A 7149-nucleotide genomic window follows, 5' to 3' on the forward strand; every position below is an offset into this window, starting at 1 on the left:
ACTTTCACAAGACCGGCTAAAATGGTTAGGTTCGTCTATTTCTAAAAGAATAATTGCATTTTATTGATATAGAAATCAACAAGTCATAGTGCGCCGCACATTTTCATTCACTGGTGTCTTATGGGATGATATTCTGGAGCAACTTCTCACTTACGTAAAATGTATTCTTTGCAAAAAGAAAAAAAAACTAATTAGAATTTTTCGTGGGGTTCACTAACACATATTTTGCAGACATCTCTTTAAGCAGCTGGCAACGGCCTTGCCGCAGTGGATACACCGGTTCCCGTGAGATCACCGAAGTTAAGCGCTGTCGGGCGTGGCTGGCACTTGGATGGGTGACCGTCCAGCCGCCTTGCGCTGTTGCCATTTTTCGGGGTGCACTCAGCCTCGTGATGCCAATTGAGGAGCTACTCGACCGACTAGTAGCGGCTTCGGTCAAGAATACCATCATTGTGCTGAACCCACGCCCCTCCTATCCTCATCCTCCACAGAGGATGACACGGCGGTCGGATGGTCCCGATAGGCTACTCGTGGCCTGAAGACGGAGTGCTTTCTTTAAGCAGCTGGGAATATTAACCACAGCTTCTAAATACATTTATTCGCTTATCAAATTTGTTGGTAATAATCCATGTGCTAGAGAGAAACGGAGATATCCAGAAGTACAAGACTAGAAAAAAAAAGATTAGCATTACCCTTAAATGAAATATGCACGAATAAGACCTGCCAATGTCTGACAGACAGAAGACGTTTTTTAAAAATATAGATTAAAGATATTTTTCCTTAACGACTTCTATACCATAGAGGAATTCTTCAATAAAGGCAATTAGTCATCTACACAGAAAAAAAGCAAAGGCCAGTGTGTTGCCATATAAATATACCTTTTATTTTCTTTAAACACATTTTCCATACATGTTCAGTAGACATATTGGACTTTCGTTTATCGTTAACATAACTTATAGAACACGTAATTAACCAACGAAGCAACTTGCAACATGGAAACAGACTATTGTCGGATCTTTGTTTCTATCTGCTCATCTGATAATCTCTAAAAATGTGTTGCAGGAAGTTTGTAGCCTCGTGCGCTAGTTCCAGTCGACTGTGACCGTAGAACAAAGAAAGCTGCAAACTAAAACTGCTTTGACAAAAGGTCAGTTTCTGATGGATTCGTGTGATATTTGTGTAGTTCCATTACGATTATACGACAACAATGAACGAATAATGGTGAAAGATCTAAAAGGAGCCTAGTCGTTGGACGTCTGTTCCTCAGATGATGAGACGGACCTCGAAACGTCGCCCGATGTGGAAAACATACTTTACGACGATAAGCGGCGTAATTCACAGAATAATACAGTTCTGGAGACTTCGCTCTAAGCCAGGAGTTACCACTGCAGCAAGACCGTTGGCCAAACAGAACGTTACTGCCCGCATCTCGTGGTCGTGCGGTAGCGTTCTCGCTTCCCACGCCCGGGTTCCCGGGTTCGATTCCCGGCGGGGTCAGGGATTTTCTCTGCCTCGTGATGGCTGGGTGTTGTGTGCTGTCCTTAGGTTAGTTAGGTTTAAGTAATTCTAAGTTCTAGGGGACTTATGACCACAGCAGTTGAGTCACATAGTGCTCAGAGCCATTTGAACCAGAACGTTACTGTCATTTATATCAAAGATTTCGTCTTGTCAGAGGATTATGTAACAGAAGTTGGATTTTATTTGCCAAAGTTTTTTGGGAGTTATCGATGTTTTAATTGATTAATCGTACTTACAACGTGTTTTAAGTAGGACTAGTCATGGAATCGAGGTATTTTGACCTCGTGCTTCGATTCAAAATACCTCAACTGCTTCAGCAGATTTTTCTATAAAAGAATCAGAATTAATATGTGATCCTGCAGATGGCGATTTGGAACTAAATAAGGAAACTTCAACCACACAAGGAAAGAATGCAAGTAAAAATATCAGATGGTAAGTGATGGATAATTTCCAGAAATTGGTGTTCGCAACAACAGTGTAAGCAGTGAGCAGTTCATATTTGAAAAATACGGATGTAGTACACAACTTGAGAAACTCCCTGCTTGTGTAATGTTACCCTGACCCAGAAAACTAATTCTGAGCCAGATGCACTTTTAAGAGTTAAGCTACAAATCAGTGTGCACAGCTTTAATGGATAATGCAAATTATTAAAGATCCTAGCTATAGATTCTAAAGCGGAGGTTTGCACAGATCAATTATTTAATATGAGTGGTAGGTGTTTAACAGAAACTATCTCCCTACTAATAAGAAAAAAATTACTCGATAAAAGCATAATTATTAACAAAGATTATAAAAGGACTGTGAAATGCTTTACAAAATATTCATGCAAACTCCGAAAGATATGTTGATTTGTAGCGTTATTCAAACCAACAACAAAATGCCCTACTGATGCTAATGGTGGACTCAAATTTACCCTCGAATCTTGTCAGCTCCAATGAATATCATTGACTGTCGGCCAGACATTCACCACAGCATCCCTGAATCTGAAACAGTTGATCGTACTGATTTTCGCAAATGCAGAGGAAGAAAATCTCTTGTCATGCCAGTGCTGCTAATCATTCTCACAGTAATTATTCTGTGATAGCCGCACAGGGCCCCACTGCCGTGCAAATGGTTCTGCAGTAGAGGTCAAGTGTCACACGTCGTACAAATATGGACCCCGCTGGTCTGCTAAGATGCATATCCTCCCTGTTCCAACTGTACATGGCTGATATACGAGGTGCATTCAAGTTCTAAGGCCTCCGATTTTTTTTTCTAATTAACTACTCACCCGAAATCGATGAAACTGGCGTTACTTCTCGACGTAATCGCCCTGCAGACGTACACATTTTTCACAACGCTGACGCCATGATTCCATGGCAGCGGCGAAGGCTTCTTTAGGAGTCTGTTTTGACCACTGGAAAATCGCTGAGGCAATAGCAGCACGGCTGGTGAATGTGCGGCCACGGAGAGTGTCTTTCATTATTGGAAAAAGCCAAAAGTCACTAGGAGCCAGGTCAGGTGAGTAGGGAGCATGAGGAATCACTTCAAAGTTGTTATCACGAAGAAACTGTTGCGTAACGTTAGCTCGATGTGCGGGTGCGTTGTCTTGGTGAAACAGCACACGCACAGCCCTTCCCGGACGTTTTTGTTGCAGTGCAGGAAGGAATTTGTTCTTCAAAACATTTTCGTAGGATTCACCTGTTACCGTAATGCCCTTTGGAACGCAATGGGTAAGGATTACGCCCTCGCTGTCCCAGAACATGGACACCATCACTTTTTTCAGCACTGGCGGTTACCCGAAATTTTTTTCGTGGCGGTGAATCTGTGTGCTTCCATTGAGCTGACTGGCGCTTTGTTTCTGGATTGAAAAATGGCATCCACGTCTCATCCATTGTCACAACTGACGAAAAGAAAGTCCCATTCATGCTGTCGTTGCGTGTCAACATTGCATGGCAACATGCCACACGGGCAGCCATGTGGTCGTCCGTGAGCATTCGTGGCACCCACCTGGATGACACTTTTCGCATTTTCAGGTTGTCATGCAGGATTGTATGCACAGAACCCACAGAAATGCCAACTCTGGAGGCGATCTGTTCAAGTCATTCGGCGATCCCCCAAAACAATTCTCTCCACTTTCTCGATCATGTCGTCAGACCGGCTTGTGCGAGCCCAAGGTTGTTTCGGTTTGTTGTCACACGATGTTCTGCCTTCATTAAATTGTCGCACCCACGAACACACTTTCGACACATCCATAACTCCATCACCAGATGTCTCCTTCAACTGTCGATGAATTTCAATTGGTTTCACACCACGCAAATTCAGAAAACGAATGATTGCATGCTGTTCAAGTAAGGAAAACGTCGCCATTTTAAGTATTTAAAACAGTTCTCATTCTCGCCGCTGGCGGTAAAATTCCATCTACCGTACGGTGCTGCCATCTCTTGGACATGTTGACAATGAACGTGGCCTCATTTTAAAACAATGCGCATGTTTCTATCTCTTTCCAGTCCGGAGAAAAAAAAATCGGAGGCCTTAGAACTTGAATGCACCTCGTATCACAATTCACACAGTTCCACATCTCCGAATGACCGCAAAAGATGCACTCACTAACGGGTGTGGCCATGGACCCTTATCCGCTCTTTTTGCATCCAGCCACTGACTTCCATCCACTCTCCTTCGCATCCGACCACTGACTTTTTTTATTATATTTACAGAATCTTAACCTGACTATTTCTTTCCGCCAAACGTTACATGCCTGACAATAATGGAAAAATGCATACACGGCCGCCTTCAAGTACACAAAATGCTGCCAAGACAGTACGCTGGAAAATGCCAGTCACATTACACAATGGACTTCTACACCTACATTTCTGTTATGTCACTGACAAATTTACGAATAGCGTGTTTTCAGACCCAGCAACTGTATCCTTGGATCACAGGTCTTCTGAACTTATAGAGCTGCTCACAAGGCTAGGCCAGTATTTTCGAGAAATCGAGTTCCATTTGAAAACCGAAAAATGCTTATCTTCAGAAGGCTCTTTTGCAAAACGCGAGAAAGCACTACTCTCTTGCTGCTAGAGTCACCTCCCGTCCTCAGTTCGGTCGCTGGTCAGGCCCCAGTTGTAAAGAGCACAACGGTCTGCTACACCTCTCAGTGTCCCCGGCTTCCCGACTTCCGTCGAAACAAACACCTGAGTTTCTGGCTTTGTCTGAAAGTAAAATGCCGCTTTTACGCTGTTTTCAATGCCCTGCCTGTCCCAAACCCAACGTGCTCTGTGCCTTCGCACGTAAAGAGAAAGCACTCAGACAACATGAGACTCCAGCACCGTATTAAACGAAAGGAAATGAAGCTAGGAACAGCTCAGTATGTAAATTCACTGCGATCCGATAGATGTTAAGGGGCTCCGGAACGCCCTATACTTGCAATGTTAAAATAACGCTTCTAAATTACATCTTTCCTCACAAAGTATTTGAGGTAGGAAGTTGAACTTTTTACAGATTATTTATTGGAATATGGGCTACAACTTAACACAGGGATTTTACAAAATTTTAGTTCAGTTATTAAAGATGATTTTTTTTCAATTGTAATGAAAATTCACAACATTTTTTTGCAATTTTTTATTTATATATTCAAAAATATACAGTTTTTTGGAAAAAGGCTGTGTTAAATTATGCAGAAGGTACTGTAACATTTACTGAAAGTTTGAAACAAATATGTTTGGAAGATCCTTAGAAAACATGTAATTAGTATGAGAAAATAAAAGTTTTGGGAATCGAGCGACAAAGATTGGATTAACTTTTTAGTGCATTCCAGGTCCATAGGATGGATTATCTTCATCCTCTGCAAACTCCTCCTCCAGCTTCCTCTTGTTCCTCCTCCTGTTTACTCTTGCTCGTATTTCTAGACTCTTTACAGCCCTGTCTGCAGCCCGAAGGCGTTCCTTGTCTAAAGCAAGCATCGCTCGTACCATGTTAGAACCTATCTTCATTCCCATATTTCTAAATACCTTGTACCTTACAATGTTGCCATCATTGAAAGTCGCAACAGCATGATACACACCAAAGTGAAGTGTTTCTATTCCAACAAATACAGTCTTGGGGATTCTCGACCATATAACACTATTTACACTTTCATTGGGGTTTTGAGTTTTTCCGTGAATACACTTTTTCAACAGTTCAGGTGCTGCTAAGTCTCTGAAAATAGGTTTTATCACCTCCATTATTGCATGAGGCAGACTATGCTTATGAGTGTACACTTCACCAGTTAGCAATCCTTTGTTATATTTACACCAACTGTCTTCTTCTTTGGGACACAAGCTATGTTGGGGATTTTCATCGGTTGAAGAAGTATGAAAAAAAAGAGCCCAAACAGCCTTCTTCATTTCGTCGACACTTTGTGTATTTTGCCTAATAGCCATTCCATAATAGTTCTGTATTTTGTCAATTACACTGTCAGTTAATTACGAATATTTTCGAGATAACGACAGAGTAAATAAACATGAAACAATCGACAATCACACCAGCGATATATATTGAACCATCACAGGTTAGCCACAACACATACTTTATCTCACATCACTAAAATGTACCTGATGAACACGGACGTTAATAATAACACCATTTGACAGCAGTTTAACAGCGCCACAGTGGGTCACGCCCATGTAGAACACATTTCAAAAAAAAATTTAAAAATAGTTGTAGTCTTCGGAATTGAATAAATTATGTATCTATTAAATGGTAATAGTCTACAGATTCAGAAAACGCAAAAAAGTAAAAATTGAACTTCTCATGATTTTGAGCCTTTCCGGAGCCCCTTAAACAGAACATCACTGTTGGATTCTACTCCCTTATCAGGCTGCAAATATTGAATCTTCCTCAAATTAAATAAAAAAAAAACTTGAGAAATCACCTACCACATTTCAAACTAATCCCTGCGAGTTGTTAGTGAGTCAATACGATCTTCTCCCACACACTGGCTACCTATGTTGAGTCACAGTCCACCTTCTAGCATCACACAAAAGAGTGTGCTACTACGTGAATATCGAGAGATTGTTGATAAACATGGCCTTCCAGTACTGTATGCTACATTCTCTGTGTATCAGGAAGATTACCGTCATGACATCCCACTGCTGCCACATCCAGGACACTTGATGAAAGTAAAGTCAATTTCAGTGATTAATGGCTACGCTGCTGACGGCAAAATTGTCCTCCACACGGCTTAAAACTGCCCTTCTTCCAGGAGAAAGCCTTCGTATTTGATGAGCCTCAGGCACTTTGGACGACTATGAATCGAGCGCGAACTTGCAATGGAGACGTGCTGACACTTTTCGCAAGTCGGGCAAATCTTCATCACCGTCTTATACCTGACCAACAGACAATTGCGTATGTTGTATCAACAAGTCCTTCACATGGCCATAAGAACCCTTATGAAGATTTTCAGGCAGTGATGAGTGGAGTTACACTGAAGAACCAAAAAAATTGGTACACTTGCCTAATATCGTGTAGGGCCTCTGCGAGCACGCAGAAGTACCGCAACGTGACTAGGCATGGACTCGACTAATATCTGAAGTAGTGTTGGAGGGAATTAACACCATGAATCCTGCACGGCTGTTCATAAATCCGTAAGAGTACGAGGTGGTGGAGATCTCT

At 41.9% G+C, this 7149-nt stretch overlaps 1 pseudogene; it reads left to right on the forward strand.

Annotated features, from left to right (window-relative positions):
• Positions 1 to 249: 249 nt before the first annotated feature.
• On the forward strand, positions 250 to 366 carry LOC126163475 (5S ribosomal RNA; annotated as a pseudogene).
• The last annotated feature ends 6783 nt before the right edge of the window (positions 367 to 7149 follow it).

Source organism: Schistocerca cancellata, chromosome 2 (genome assembly GCF_023864275.1).
Source record: "Schistocerca cancellata isolate TAMUIC-IGC-003103 chromosome 2, iqSchCanc2.1, whole genome shotgun sequence".
NCBI classification, from domain to species: domain Eukaryota; kingdom Metazoa; phylum Arthropoda; class Insecta; order Orthoptera; family Acrididae; genus Schistocerca; species Schistocerca cancellata.